Source organism: Fundulus heteroclitus, chromosome 9, assembly GCF_011125445.2.
Source record: "Fundulus heteroclitus isolate FHET01 chromosome 9, MU-UCD_Fhet_4.1, whole genome shotgun sequence".
Classification (NCBI taxonomy): Eukaryota; Metazoa; Chordata; class Actinopteri; order Cyprinodontiformes; family Fundulidae; genus Fundulus; species Fundulus heteroclitus.
Genome location: NC_046369.1, coordinates 20,011,711 through 20,028,334, shown reverse-complemented (window position 1 = coordinate 20,028,334; position 16,624 = coordinate 20,011,711). Strand labels below are relative to the sequence as shown.

Below are 16,624 nucleotides of genomic sequence, written 5' to 3'. Positions count from 1 at the left end.
TGTACTAACACATAGAAACAACAAATTACCTTTTTTGCTGTATGAAATCACAATTTTTTTTTCTTAATTTTTGTTCTGAATGGATTAATTTTTATCAGATCAGAACAATGTCTATATGTGTGATTCACATCATCAAACATCCATCCATCCATCCATCGTCTTCCGCTTATCCAGCTCCTCCGGGGGAATCCCAAGGCGTTCCCAAGCCAGCCGAGAGACATCATCAAACATTTTATATCATATTTAAAACAAAATCTTTGATATTCACCTTTAAAAGTCAACTATTATTTTATTGTACTGGCTATATCTATCAACAAATACCCTAAACCAGTAGTTCCCAAAATGGGGTGTGCGCCCCCTAGGGGGCTTAGTGTAATGGCAGGGGTGTGTGGTAGAAATGTACTGGAAAAATGACTAATTTTGAGAGGTTATTTAAAAAGTATATATATTGATTGCAATGTTGAATTCAATTGCACAGTAAAATAGACAGTTAAACTTAAAACAATGAAAATTTAAAAGTGGTAGTTTTGTGATTTAATGAAGATTGCAGTTTGTTTTATTGTTATGTTTAACTGCAGCTGGCTTTTCTTTGTTCAACTGTCAAAAAAGATTGGTTGGAGGGGGGCGCCTAAACTTTCTTTTAGATCGGGGTGATACCGAGGAGATTAGCAGACACTTCTACAATTAAACAATTAGAATATGATCAATGATTAGGTACTTTTGATTTTTCAGCCCCTATTACTAACAAACAGGGTCGACTGCTTAGCAATGATAATAATAATAATAATCAAGAATCTTTATTGTCATTATGTGTTACCATGATTACATTTTTGATGTGACAAAACACCGGCTCTGAATGCAAACAGATTACGCATAACACTGAGACAAAACAAAACATAATCTTTTCAAGCCTTTATTTTTTTTTCCTGAAATCAGTTGATTACACTGACCAACAACACATCCTGAGAAGCTTGAAGCAAATAGTCTTGAGCATCTAATAAAACTGATTTTGAGTCAGAAAGTGAAATAGCAGTCCCCTTTACAGATGATAAAGATTATTGTGCAGTTCCATGTATCACACAAATGCGTCGTTTGATCCACTCATGCACACAGAAAAGTACTGTGTAATAAATTTAAATCTTCAAGTTACAGAACTGTGCAATTTGCACGGATGCCAAAGTAGTAATTAGTGTGAGACACTGTAAATAATTATCATCAGATCTAGAACATGTTGAACAAGGTAAAGGTTTGTAACATGTTACAGACAATTAACTGGTCTGGTGGTTTATTGATTCTCAGCAGGAGGGCGATAGTCCTCGCAGCTTTGGGGAAAAAAAAGTTTATTTTAAGTCTATTAGTTTTTGTTTTAATGTTTCTGAATCATCTACATGATGGAAGTGTGACAAACAGTGCATTGCCCAGATGTGTGGCATCTGTTGCTACATATGTCCCTTTTCTGGACTCGTGCACCATAAACCGTATCTACATCTTGTAGACAACATCCTACAATCACCTGCGCTGTCCTCAACAACCCGTAATAAATCCTTCCTCTTCTGTGCTGTGCAGCTCCCATGCTACAATGTCACACTGAGACACAAAATGCTTTCAATTGTGGTTCTATAAAGGTTTATTAGTAGCTGAGTACAAAGTCCAGTCTGTTTCAGTTTCCTAAGAAAGAAGATCCATTCTTGGGCCTTCTTCACCAGGTGGGAGGTGTTTACAGTCCAGGAGAGGTCAGAGGAAATGTGAATGCTAAGGAACCTTATGCTGTCCACATGCTCCACCACCTCCCCCTGTATGCAAAGAGAAGCATATTCAGTCTTCCTGGACCTCCTGTACTCCACTATAACCTCCTTGGTCTTGTTAGTGTTCAGGTTGAGGTTATTCCTTGAGCACCTCCTCTCTGTAGTGGGTCTCATTGTTGTTGCATATGACACACCCACCACAGTGGTGTCATCAATAAACCTCACAACCACGTTTGTGGGTTGTCGTGTATGAAGAGGGTGTAGAGAGCAGGGCTGAGGACACAGCCCTGTCGTGTTCCAGCGTCCAGTGTCCAGGATCAGTGGGGCAGATCTGCTTTTCCCTATCCTCACCACCTGAGATCTGTAGGTGACAAAGTTACTGATCCAGGATATCAGAGCATATAAACCAGGGGCTCTGTAATAGCATATTACCTGAAAACATCTTAACAACTGCCCTCTGAAAAACAAGACTGATGAGTCTATCGCTTAAATTTGAATTTTTGACTAAACAAATTGCTGAACTAAGCATACTTAGTTATTATATGAATAATGTTTTTATTATTAATGTTATTATTATTAATATTACTAAGTTTACACGGATTTGGCAGGTGTTCTCGATCTTCAAAATAGTTTTTATTAGATATGGCAAGGACCCGGTCCAAAAACTGGGGTTATCTGGCTTTTTTCAGTGTGATTCCATTCTTTTCGCTCAAATTTCAAAACTAATTTATTCAGGCTGGCCTTTGATAGAAAGGAGCGTTGTAACATTCTATTACTGATTTTTAAAGGCTTTATTGCCTGAACCGATTCCATGTTTTATTTCTGTATGTGTTCTATTTTGAATAGCAAAGCTCTTTGGTCTTTGTTGGCCGTGTAAAAGGCAACATATAAACTATTAGTTGACTGCACACTTAAGTGTTTCCAAGCGTGTAACCTGTGTTTCCCGGACGACCTTGCCACTCACAACATGGCAGACGCGCTGACGTATCATTTCCGCTCGGTGTCAAATTATCCCCCCACACCCCTCTGGGTGGCGCCAGTGATCTCGCGCTCGTTACGCTCAGCTCGCAGCGCCTCTGTTGCTCGCTGCAGCGCCGCCGCGTAAATCCTGCAGGGGGCGCTGCTGTCAAAACAAAACGCCCGGGCAGCAACAGGGTGCCGTCATTGTGCACAATCTGCCTTTTTCCTCAACTTTTTTCAGCTCAGGCTCCGCCAGTGTTATTAAAGACTAGGAGAAAGGAAGTCGCGACAGGCTAGCTGGTTAGCTGGCCGCCTGCTAGTTTTTTTCGGTCCTTGTTTTTTTTTTTTTCTTCCCCTGCCGACCATGTTTTGTTTTTTAAATTGAAACGTCAAGAAAGGAGGATGCGGAAATTTCTTTTTCACGGACTGTTTCGAGTATTTTTCACCCCCCTTCAACCGCTTGAAACTGCCTCAACACTGAGCTTTGTCTGACTGGCTGCCTCAGCAGCCTGCAGCTTGAATCAACTCTCTCCTGTTTCCTATCTGGAGGAGAAGAAAAAACAAAACAAAGGGGAGGAAGAAAAAAGAAAAAGAAAAAAGAAAGCAACGCCGTGTTTTAGTGAATTTAGACCGACACAGGCGGTCGGTTCGCGGGCGGACGCTGCAGCGAGGATCACACAAGGACAATGAGACAAACACCGGGGAAAGGTACGTCGGAGAAATGCAGTTGATTTGAACCCACGGCTCCGTGGGCTGAATGTTTTCTTTTTTTTTTTTAAGTTCCAAGTCATCGATAAACCTTCCGCCCTTTTAAGGATTCGTGCTTCATAAAAGGAAGTTGATTGTGGATCAGCTTCTCACAGCCTGAACTGGGAGGATTTCCACAGCCATTTGTTAACCAGAAGGTAGACTTGATTGCGGCGTTTGGTAATAAAGGGGGGTGGGCATGGCTGTAAAGGCGTTGTGGACACAGGGACCGACCAGTCCACATGACAGTGGGCTTGTTTAGTTATGGGCACTGAAAATCAATGAGGGTCCACTGTTTCACAGCCTGCTGATGCAGATGCCTCCCTGAGATCCAGCCAGGAAAGAGAGAGAGAGAGAGAGGCGGCTGTAGCTTCATGGTAGCCGGGGTTCTGTGCGCTGCGTGGGGCGGGCATCGTTTCTGGATTAGGGGGGTGAAGTTACGTCCGAAACTTTGCGTGCCTAAGGAGCAGACGCTGAAGTCGGGTAGGTGTGCTTGCTCTCTATTTTTATCCGACACAACTGCATCGCATCTCGCTGGTGCTTCTATAAATAAGCCGGTGGGTGGGTAATATTAGCAGTGGCACGGTGTTAAATGTGTCACCCACGTCTGCCTGTGTCACCCACGTCTGCCTGTGTCACCTACGTCTGCCTGCTGTGAGACGGCAGCCTCGACGCTGGCTTGGCGGTTTGTGATTGCTGGTGAAATTCCCTCACATGACAGTTTCCGAAAGTTCACATGGCACACTTCCTTTGTGTCAGACATCTGTTGGAGGGCCTGATCCGCGCAAAGTGGCTCTAGGGGACCCAAGACCTTATTATTATGGTGGTGGTCCGTTTCTGCATCTTGATGTTGTGCCATCAGGCTTTTTTTCTTGGCCCACTTCCTTCGTGGCCTGCCTGCAGATTTCTAATTGGTGCAGATGATGAAAGGACTAAATAAAGGGACAAATTGTGTGTTGCATTTTTTTGTGTTAAATGTAGGAAATCTAATGAATTATAAGTGTGCCTCTAACCTTTATCAGATTTTTTTTAATAAAGTCCCCAAAAGGGCATCTAGATGCACAGTGATGAAAATGGTTAACTGAATGGTTGATATAAGTTTGCTTTTAGTGCCATTTTAGCGCACCTGTCAGAGCTGATCGAGGAAATATTGGCAGATCGCTGGCTGACTACCTGGTTCCTCTATTTGGCTGTAAGGTTTAAATGTGTCTGTCATAATTCATGTAGAATTAGGTCATAGTGGGCAAAGAGACATGGCTGCCGTGTTTGGTGCTTGCACTATCAAAATATAGCATCTGAAACCTACAAACATGAGCGAAACAATCATTAGCATACTCTGTGAGGCGGTGTTGTCATATGCAAAACTCAAAATGTCACGTCTCAAAGAAACAGTTACAAAAAAGACTTAATTAGCTAATTAGGGAGCGGGAAAGCTCAAAGAGCCAAATAACACGAAAACAAAAATCTAATTATTACAGTTCAATTAGTGGCAACAAACTAGTTATAATAAACATGCACAACGCAATGTGATACCAAACTATCAATATCCAATGTTCACTATAAATACAACAATAATCAAGCAATAAAGATATACAGTTTACATAATATATCAAATATAATAAAATACCTTTTATCATTAATAAAGGGGCGATTTTTCAAGTAGTTTGAGGTGCTTAAATCTACGTAGATTGCAAAAAGGCTGTCATTAGAATCTGAATCCACATGTTTGTACCTCAAACCTGCTTGAAAACACCAGAGAATGGCTCACTGCCATCAATTGAATGAAAGGGACCATATGGCCCCCCGCTAATGGTTTCTACCCTGCAAGCCTCACTACAGACCTGACAGTGGTGGGAGATAAGGAGGGGGGAGGGGAAGGAATACCAGCTAACCTTCAGTTTGAGTTTAACTGTCCACACGTCTTGCTGGTTGTGTAAAAAACTGTGGAGAAACAGACGAGAGCCGCAAACAGCCTGTGTTTATCTCTCTTTAATCAGTGTGGGGGGAGAGAGAGACCTACGTGTATTAGATTTCACCAGTATTGTCGTTTAATATCTCTCAGAAGAAGTTTTATCCACGTGTTTTTCAAATTGCAGACTTTTGGTGTGGCGTTTTTTTCAGAATGTAGGTTTTATCTATGCTAATAATCCAGGCTACCTTGTCATCCTGGGGCTTTGGATCTTGTTTTCCTCGTCAGCTTGAATCATATTAAAGGAGAGCTTTGTTTTTTTTTTCTCTGATGCAACACTAAGCATCTGCTTGAGCTCAGTCTCGATGCGCCTTTAGTTGTTGCACGATGACTTGAAGGGGACCAACTATGTAAAATTACCTTTTAGTACGTCCATTTGGATATGTGTATTGCTTCAAACATCCCACCGTTTTTTGGCAGTAACTAAATGTTTGGAAAACGAGCCGTTATAAAAACGTCTCGATTATTATGTCACAATCGGCACACGCACTGCCCTTCACCTAGCAACACAAGCGGAGCCTCATCTGGCAACCCAAGAGGAGCTCCGCCCCTCACCTAGCAACTCGAGTGGAGCTCCGCCCCTCACTTAGCAACTCAATCGGAGCTCTGCCCTTCACCTAGCAACACAGGTGGAGCTCCGCCCCTCATCTGGCAACTAAATCGGAGCTCCGCCCCTCACCTAGCAACACAATCGGAGCTCCGCCCCTCATCTGGCAACCCAAGAGGAGCTCCTCCCCTCACCTAGCAACTCAAGCGGAGCTCCACCCCTCACCTAGCAACACAATCGGAGCTCCGCCCCTCACCTAGCAACACAATCGGGGCTCCTCCCCTCACCTAGCAACTCAAGCGGAGCTCCACCCCTCACCTAGCAACACAATCGGAGCTCCGCCCCTCATCTTGCAACTAAATGGGAGCTCCGCCCCTCACCTAGCAACCCAAGAGGAGCCGTTTGGCTCACTTATTTGCATAAAGGTGACAGTCCTAAAACAACTCATTCTGAAAGGAGCTAAAAATATTCGGAACTGAAATGTGGTTATCTGTGAATGATTTTTGTGCAACAAATGTGATTAGCATGTGTTGTATAGCCCATCTCTATCCTAAATGTTTAATAGGTCACCTTTAAGAGGTGCGAGACTTGATTTTACTTGCATGCAGGCAGCAAATTAAACTGTGTGGAGGCCAGGATCGATCTTTTATCCGCCTGCTGGTGTGTTTCAACCAAAACTGTGCTGGGTTGTTTATCACTATTACCTGAAAACTAGTTTACTATAATTTACCCGTGGACATTTTACTGACATGCTTTGTGCTCTCTGATCAAACCTCTTTGGCTTTACTTGAATTAATCTAAAATTGTAGTTTCTACACCTTGTTTCCTGGGTTCCTGCGTAAGGATTTAAAGCATCAGGCAGAACAGGGACAGAGGAACACGCCGAGCCGAGTTGTGGATGCTCAGAGGTTTATATCCAGTCCCTGAGCAGCATGTGATGTCTCCGTGTGCAGCTGGTGGTGCACCTGGTTATGAAGGCTACCTGAGATAAGACGTCCACGTCTGCAGCCCCACGGCTTTAGAGACACGTCTGTCTTACATCGAGGCATAGAGGGGCCTTCTGTTTGATAAGGCATTATAACATTGCTTTACGATGCCAGAGCCATGAGTGGGCTTTTTTAAATACAAGTATCAATTTTTGGGTGCACTCTTGAGCAGGGGATTTTTAGATTTACAGTTATTTTCATATATTTGGGATTTTTTTTTAGAAAGGATTCAGAATTACAGGGGGCGTTTTATAGCTACTGTTTCTAATTTTCAATATTGTGCAAAAGATCTTGAGCCAACTCTGGTTTTTGAACCTGCTGCTCAGCTGCAAACGAGTGAATAAGACAGTGTTAAAGTTGTTAGGAAACGTTTGATCAAGACCAAAGAGACCACAATCTAGCAGCTTGAGAACATTAACAGGGTTCCCACACTTTTTTGAGTTTGTGAGATAAGCATTAACAAAAGAAAACAAATTGTTGATAAAAATGTTTACAGAGAATATTGTTTGTTCCATTTCTAGAAGAGATAAACCAAATTTTTTTTGTTTTTCCATGTACCTAGATTATACTGTATATGAAACTTAATGTAGTCTGTAATTCACCGTATTAAACCTTGAGTTCAACACTTCAGCTGTCAATATTTTGGCTTTCTACGGAGTTACTCAGAAGCCACAGATAAAAATCAAGGTCCAGGGTGCAAAACACAACTTCTCGCTATATATATATATATATATATATATATATATATATATATATATATATATATATATATATATATATATATATATTTGTACCAATCTTTAGACTTATTTTCAAATTAGACCTGACCTGATGTCAAAAAAGCCTTGAAATTACTCTTTTCATAAATATTCACATACAGAGTAATGGATTCATGGATCAAGAACAGTCCCAGTGGTCCAGATTTGAGAAATCTGACTTCTACGGGTTTAAAAAAAAAAAAGTTAGCAGCCCGGAGATGCCTTAAACAACAGCTAAATTGGTAATCTTACACTTCCTACACATTCTTATACAAATACTACACGTGACTACGCTGAACCGCCGGACGAGGAATTCCATAATGTATTTAATTTGACTGATCCAACAGACAGCTGTCAGTGTAACCTTTGTGGCTGACATTTTACATAAAGAGAAACGGGCCTCATGAGATAGGTCCTGATGCCTTTTGAATGTTCTTAAATTTTACTCGGTCTCTGCATTTGAAGTCAGTCAAAGTCGCCGCCTTCACGAGCAGGAAAAGCTTATAGCTAAGGGCTTGGCAAAAATTGTCAGGCCTGTCGAGGCTTGTTTTTCTATATCTGTGCACACGTCTTTGGGGGAAAAAAACGAACGTCTTTGTTGTTCTGTAGCACTGAAACTTTAGGACAAGCTGGGTTAGTCGTTCCACTTTCCTGCTAAAACTTTAGATTCATAGCGTGATACCTCTGTAACTGCGGGCTAGGTGAATTTAGCTATGCTAATTAGGCTTTTTGGGAGACCATAGCAGCTTTTATGAGTAGGGTGTTATTAATAAAAAAGATTTTTCTACAGCGTTGACCTGTGTCCTAGTATTGAAGGGAAAGAAACAGGTCAGGAAGAAGAACTAGGACATCAGGATGTATGTGCATGTGCTTTTGTGTTCATAAAGTATGCCAGAGCTTAGTTTAGCTCAGCTGCTGTAAAGCTCCAGGGACTGCCTTTCTCTGTCAGGAGATTTCAGGAAAAATGACTTCAGGTTCTGCAGGGACTCCTGACCTGAATGTGCTGTGAAGGAGTTTGCATGTTGTAGGACCGGAGCCAGGTGAGGAGAAGATAAACGGACGGGGGGCGGATAAGGGGGGGAAGAAAAGTTGGTTGCCTTTTCAATCCTCATTGAATTTTTGTTTAAGTGTACCATCCATCCATCCGTCAATCTAGCCATCCGTCCATCCATCCATCCATCCATTGGTTTCCATCACTTCATCCATTCATTGGTTTCCATCACTCCATCCATCCAGTTGTCCATCAATCAATCCTTCAACCGTCCATTCATCCATCCATTGATTGCTGTCAATCCATCCAGCCATCCATTTGACATCCATCTGTCGGTTTTCCATCCATCCATCCATCCATCCATCCATCCATCCATCCATCCATCCATCCATCAAGCTGGGTTAGTAGTTCCACTTTCCTGCTAAAACTTCCATCCATCCATCCATCCATCCATCCATCCATCCATCCATCCATCCATCCATCCATCAAGCTGGGTTAGTCGTTCCACTTTCCTGCTAAAACTTCCATCAATCCATCCATCCATCCATCCATCCATCCATCCATCCATCAAGCTGGGTTAGTCGTTCCACTTTCCTGCTAAAACTTCCATCCATCCATCAATCCATCCATCCATCCATCAAGCTGGGTTAGTCGTTCCACTTTCCTGCTAAAACTTCCATCCATCCATCCATCCATCCATCAAGCTGGGTTAGTCGTTCCACTTTCCTGCTAAAACTTCCATCCATCCATCCATCCATCCATCAAGCTGGGTTAGTCATTCCAGTTTCCACTTCCACTTTCCTGCTAAAACTTCCATCCATCCATCCATCCATCAATCCATCCATCCATCAAGCTGGGTTAGTCGTTCCACTTTCCTGCTAAAACTTCCATCCATCCATCCATCCATCCATCCATCCATCCATCCATCCATCCATCAAGCTGGGTTAGTCATTCCAGTTTCCACTTCCACTTTCCTGCTAAAACTTCCATCCATCCATCCATCCATCCACCCATCCATCAAGCTGGGTTAGTCATTCCACTTTTCACTTCCACTTTCCTGCTAAAACATCCATCCATCCATCCAAACATTGATCCTCCTTTTTGGTGTCTTACTCTGTTCATCCTTTTAACATCTGTCCATCCATTTAGCGTCTGTCCATTTACCGTTCGTCTGCCATTCACCCATCCATTTTTGATTGTGTAATCTAGACACGTGGAATCTAGATAAGTGTAGCAACCATACATAAATGATGCAGACTACATAAAGTACTAATCTTAGTGAGCAGTAAATAAGCTACACAGAGGAGGGAAGTGAAATACTTTTGTTCTGCAAACTTCTTAATAACTCTCCCCCGGAATGCTCTTTCAGCGTAGTTAGGGGAATTTATGGCCTTTATAAATAGAGCCAGCCTTAATGAAAGGCTATGGAAAAGGCAGACTGACGGGTAAACGATGGTTTACTTGCAGTGAAATGGTTTGTTGTTCCAGAGCCCTCGCTCAGGTATCCCAACAGTGCAATCAAATGAAGCTGATGGGGAGCAAAGGATCATTTTGATGATGACTGTGTTAAAACTGCACGTTTAAAGACTGGTTACAGTCTCGGTTAGGACTCAGACGTTTAGCAAAAATACACATTTTAAAATTCTTCCTTGGTGATGTGATAAGTGGTCTGCGAGCGTCATTGAGGACACATTAAGCCAGTCTATAGCAGCTTGTCTGCTGGGATTTTGGTTTTAGGGTTTAATTTTAGCCCATTTTTTATCTTTATTTCCTGTTGTGTATTTTTTTGGGGAGTGGGGGGGTTATAGACCCTGAACTCTATCCTATCTTTTAGGCTTTTATCTCGTGGCTGTACACTTTTCAGCTGTGTTCATCTAACGGGGAACTTAAAACTGAGAGAGAGTCTGCTACGTGTCAGCTAGAAATATGGAGCAACCACATAATGACCCTGGTTAGAAACACAAAAGCAGTTCCACAACAGAGCCTAACATTATTGCTTGATTTTTAAGTACGCTTTTCATTGGATTATGGACCCAAGCTAATGCATATGTGGATGAGAACTGACTAGTTGACGACTGTGGTAAATACTAACTCCCCCCTTTTTGTCCTCGGTGCACTCACTGATCTTGTCCCTTGACTCTGGATTATGGGCAAACTGGGAGAGGGCACGCCCTGAGGCTCTGTTTGCTGTTGCTCAGCAGCACCATAGTGCAAAATGTAATTATGAGGCCCAGACCACAGCTAATGAGCGGCAGTTACATCTGCTTTTGTGTGCATCTGTCCAGCAATCTTAATTTAGACTTTTTCTTTCTTTCTGCTCATCCTTGTTTTTGCCAACCCACAGGTTCACTTTAATTGTTGGGGCAAAATAATATTCGAAATAGAAAAAAGTGCTTTAAACTCTATGGTATAGCGTGTTGGAGCAGCATCTTATCTATAGCTGATAGGAAGTGATTAGGATTGTTGGCTGAACTAGTAAACACCCCCCCACTCCTCCAACCACCATGCATGAAGCTGTGTGCAGAGCTGCTTCAGTGACAGACTGCTACATCCTAGGTGCACAAAGGAGTTTTATCACAGATCCTTCCTACCAGGTGCCGTTACACTTCATAACCATCACTGCTCCCAAAAAAAACTCCATAAGTGTTTACATCTTTGCATTTTTTTCATCCTTATAAATAGTCTGTTAATGTTTTTAATGGATAAACACATAATTGCACACTTCTTATTTGTTTTCAATAATAACTGCAGTATTTTTCTTATGTTGTAAATTTGCTCTTACTGCCCTGTCTCTTTCTCTTTTATTTTTTTAAATATATTTTTTCACCTTTGTGTGTATATGCGTGCTTCCATTTGCGTTTCACTTTGCTGCTGGTACAGCTGACCTTCCCCACTGTGGGAGAGTAACGGCTATTTCTGTTCTATTCTAATATTTGTCACAATTAAACCCTCAGAACAGCCACAATTGCAATGTGAGACTGACAAGAGGTTTTCTTTTATGACCTATGCTCATATGAGTGGCTGTGAAACATTATAGTAAGATTTTTTTTGTTTACTTTTTATTTATTTACAAAACATTAACTCATGCCAAATGTAAATAATGTTTGTGCTGACTGCAAAGCTCCTCTGTGAGGATGTTGTTACTGAAGGAAGAAGACCAAGTCAGTTATGTTTTGGATCAGCGATATGTTTAAAATCAAGTTAGAGGAAGAGTTAAAGGTTTAAGGCGTTTCATGAAGGGAATCTATGTTGTTCAGAGGCATCCTAGGATTCATTCAGGCAGCCAATGCATGGGGGGAGACCTCAGCAGATATCAGCAAGCTGAATAATTCTGTTTCGTGTTGTTTTGTTTTTTCCTTTTGAAATGTCCAGCTCTACCCAATGGAACAGGCTGGATTTTTATATATCGACAGCATTTTAGATTCCTCATAAGGCCCGTTTACACTACACTTTTTTAACCGAGCCGAGACCAGTCCTCTTGTGTATAAATGGTCAGCAGACTGAACCGGACCGCGCTAAACATAACCGGACCGCGCTAACTGCAGACCAGTTCCTGAGTAGGTCTCGGACTGTTTTTTTTTTTTTTTTTTTTTTTTTTATCCTGGTTATCTGATAACGAAGAGCGCATGAGCCGACCACGTCATCCGCTTACAGTCAGCTGACTGTAAGCGGTTTTTCCGGCGTGTCTGGCTGCACGTCCCGATTCACACTCCATTCAGACAAATTTCAGACATTCATAATAACACTAGCTTCATTACCGTGCCACACGATTTCCAGAGATGATTCTGCTTAGCAGTGTGATGAACCTCAGTGTCTGTCGTTGTTTCCTGCGTCTGTAAATCCTTATTAGACGTTCGTTTGTCTTATCCACGTCCCAAAAGCCGACTTTGTCTAACCATAACATCCTGAATGTTATGGGCACCGCCGTTTTGATTTGCTCGTCCCGCCTTCAATCCCAGAGAGCAGCAGTACCGCAGATTGTCACCAGGAGGCGAGGAGCAACCAAGGAACCGGGGTAGTGTGGTGTGTAAACGGTCGTCTCGGCTTGGTTAACTGATCCAAGCTCGGACAGGTCTCGGCTTGGTTCGGTTAAAAAAAGTGTAGTGTAAACGGGCCTAAAGTTGAGGAGTAAAGCTCTATATCTTCCAGGGAATACATACACAGGCTGTTTAGTAGTTCAGCTAACAAGGCTAATCGGTCATACAGGATTTAAAGATTTTTTTAAAGTGTGCACGTGCAGCCAGGAAGCAGAAACGCGGTAGGAAAGAGCATGCGCACTAATGTTACGTGAGCACGTCAGAATGATTGGCATTTGGGCTAACCAATAGATATGGCGATTACTCCTAGAACTGGAGGGACAGAGGAGGTGAAAGCTGGAACAAAACTCTGTCAAATCCATGCCCTTTGGACTAGGGGTGTGGAAAATAATCGTCATGACGATGCATGGCGATTCTAATTTTCGCGATCTACTGCATCGATTCTTGACAGCAAGTATCGATTATTAATTTAAAAAAAATGTATAAATAAAATTGCATGAATGGTTGGCGAACATCAGCCAAAAACAAGTGGAATACAACTTCATTGGTTTAAAGGACCACTGAGGCCATGTAAACGCCACTGATTATCCTTATTTTGTTATTTTAACTTTTATAAATCCTAAGCACTTTTTTGTCAGTGTGTCCACTCCAGTAACAGTAATATTTGTTTTCATGGCAATACCTCCAGAAGCCGTTTCAATAAACACAGCTATGGATGAATTCAGTTTCTTTTAGTTATGTATCAATTGAAGATACTATCCAGATCATACACAGCCAGTCAGCCACTGGTAATGGCTGTATTTTTTTCTAACAGTGTTCAGTGAAAATATCACAATGCATCGCAATACATCGCAACAATTCAAGTATCGTGATGCATCGTGATAGAATCGGATCGTGACTTCTTTGGCAATACCCACCTCTACTTTGGACTGAGGGGCATGGATTGGCTAGAGAATTTTTTTTTTTTTTACCTCCATTTTGTAGTAATGTATTTACTACTCTCCGGATGAAAGGACCATTTTACCAGGTATAACAAAAAGCGTTTATGAACAGGATTACCAACGATAGCTTCAAGCAGATGGAGATCAAGGCGGGTCTTTTTTTTTTAACCTGATGCGAGGGGAAGAGAATGTAAACTTAGCCGTGGCAGACTGTGCAGATGACAAACCATTCCCAGCCCATGTGCCAGGGCGGGAGCAAACCCAGCGCGTAACTGGAGGCAAAGAGCGGCCAGCAGCCACATTAACTTGATATAAACTGGTTACGTACACTTGGAGCTTATACCTTCAGCTCTCAGCTCAAACAGGGGAAGCGTTTTGGTTCATTTTGCCTGTTTGTTTTCAGCACATGGGTTTATGTGCGTCTCATTGTGCTGACTCCAGCTGTATTTGACCCAATGGATGCCTGAAAGGTTGTGAACAGTGACAGGGGGAAGTGAAAGAGAACGGGGGAAAAAAAAAAAAGTACCAGAGGAGGTCAGACAAGTGAGGCACATTGGGGGGGGGGGGGAAGTAGATGGAAAGAAAGACACAAGCCCGATGTTGAAGGAGGAAGAAATGGAGCAGCAACAGCAGACCTTGGCTTTGTGCTCTCACCATTGGCTGAGAGCTCGCCGCTGTTCTGTTTGTTTTCGCTCTATTTTTACCATGCAGTCTGAGTCTGGGCACTGATGAATGGCTCCATATGTTAGTTGAATCACGTTCAGAGATAATCATTCGGAATGAGTGGGCCAGGCGGTTCAGGGGGACTGAGACGTGATACGAACCCCGTATGCAAGAAGAGACGCTGATGGTTTAGGGGAAATAATAAAATAAATAATAAAAAAAACTGCTTTAGAGTTCCTGTGTTTTTGCTCCAAGCTGGGTTACCCTGAAGTTAAAGCAAAAAAAAAAAAGCTTTGCTTCCGCGACTACATATTCCACCTGTGAATTTTTATTTTTAGATGTTGATACAAAGAAGCTCTATTGTTTCGAGTATGCAAAAAAAAAAAAAAAAAAACGAAGGCTGCAGGGTATCACGGAAACGTGTAAGTGTGGCGCTGTTGCTGAACATTGCAATGTTTTTTTTTCCATTCTGGCAATTTTCTGGCAAAAGAGAACATCCAATACAATGTGCGCTGCAACAAAAAATCCCGCCATGTTTCCCTTTACTGCAAACTTTTTTCTTTTAGTTTGGTGGATTTTGTCTCTTCATACATGTAAGTAAAAATGTTTCCCTTCCAGCTGTTGAGCCTAAAGAAAACGCTTTCTTTAGCGACCTGTCTGGACCTTTCCTGCCCAACAAAGAATCGTCTGCTTTTCGCATGTGAAGGCCACTCTCATAATGAGTTCAATGTGCTTGGAGTGATACAATGACTCTTCTGGTCTTACAATAGAGCCACGTGTTTGAGAAATGTGTTTTAGTGGCGCTCAGTCCCGATGAAGCATGTACAATAATTCTCTCTGTCTTCCACGTTGTCTCCGCTTCCTTCTCCCCTCTCTTCCTGGTTTCTTTTTTCATTATTTGGCCTGCAGCTGCTCCATGTCTCCAGATGACATACTGTATGTCTCTGTGTGTGTGTGTGTGTGTGTGTGTGTGATTGTGGTCTATTAAGCTGAATCAGGGGAGGAAGGACTTCCTGGAAGAGGGACCTGTGTTAGGTCACTTTAAATAAATTATATCTGCCTAATGCAAGCAATTACAGGTGATGCACAAAATGCCTCATATTGTGGTGTAATGTTGAAATCATGCCACTAATAAAGGTTTTTTATGAACGCCAATACAGTCATGAGAAAACAAATACTTTTACTGCTTTTGATAGCCTTTGAGATGAAAGTAGCAGCAGGGGTAAAATGTCCTGGAGGTTCTTCTCATGCGATCCAAATCCAATGTTTTTGCCCAAGAGCGACCTTTATCCGACTTTGTCATGGCAGCAAGAACTGACCGGCTCCAATCTCCCCACCACCACCACCAAAAAAAAAAAGAAAAAATCAGATTTGTGCCTCTTCCATATGTAAGTAGTACTAAATCGGATACGTATCGAATAGTTTTCAACTCAATTCAATTTTATTTATATAGCGCCAGTTCATGAAACATGTCATCTCAAGGCACTTTACAAAGTCAAAATCAATCAGACAATACAGATTGGGTCAGATCACACAGACCGGCCAAAAAATGTCCTATATAAGGAAACCAGTTGATTGCATCACGTCTTGACAAGTAGCATTCACTCCTGGAGAACCGTAGAGCTACAGGGAGAGTCATCTGCATTGTCCATGGCTTTGCAGCAATCCCTCATACTGAGCAAGCATGAAGCGACAGCAGAAAGAAAAACTCCCCTTTAACGGGAAGGAAAACCTCCAGCAGGACCGGGCTCAGTATGAACGGTCATCTGCCTCGACCGACTGGGGTTACAGAAGACAGAGCAGAGACACAACAAGAGAGACAAAAAAGCACAGAAGCACACATTGATCTAGTAATCTGTTCTACATTAGATGGTAGTAGCGGGTGAGCCGTCTTCTCTGGATGATGTCTCAGATAACAGAACGCCAGACCAGGTGTACCTACTATGAAGAAAAAAAGAGACAGAACAGAAAGTTATAAGCAGAAAAGGCTTTGGCAGTCTGCGTGGTCGTGTGACTTTTCTACAGCAGTAGCAGTCACGGCTCCACCAAAGGCCTTCGTTAACAGCTGTGCTGTTTCTCTTATCTTCATCTCGCAACTGTTTGGTCTTAATATTGTCATTTTCAATTGCTCAACAACTTCATATTAGCACAGAGACGCTGCTGACTACTATTAAGTTTTTTTTTTTTTTTTTAAACAGAGCTTTATTGAACACTTCTGGTGACAATTACATCCGTTTACAGTACGCTGCATGTGTGACGGCTACTTTCTCCCTCTGTGTA

The 16,624-nt window shown here is 42.1% G+C and overlaps 1 protein-coding gene across 4 annotated transcripts in view; it reads left to right on the top strand.

Moving 5' to 3' along the window:
• Window positions 1-2,934: 2,934 nt before the first annotated feature.
• Window positions 2,935-16,624, top strand: part of LOC105936837 (unconventional myosin-IXb) — an 89,456-nt gene continuing 75,766 nt past the window's right edge. For 2 of the 4 annotated variants that reach the window (XM_021324225.2, XM_021324223.2), the window contains exon 1: window positions 2,935-3,413. The gene's annotated coding sequence lies outside the window, so the exon portion shown is untranslated. The remainder of the gene's footprint in view (window positions 3,414-16,624) is intronic. The other 2 variants (XM_021324219.2, XM_012877839.3) reach the window with 1 other exon arrangement.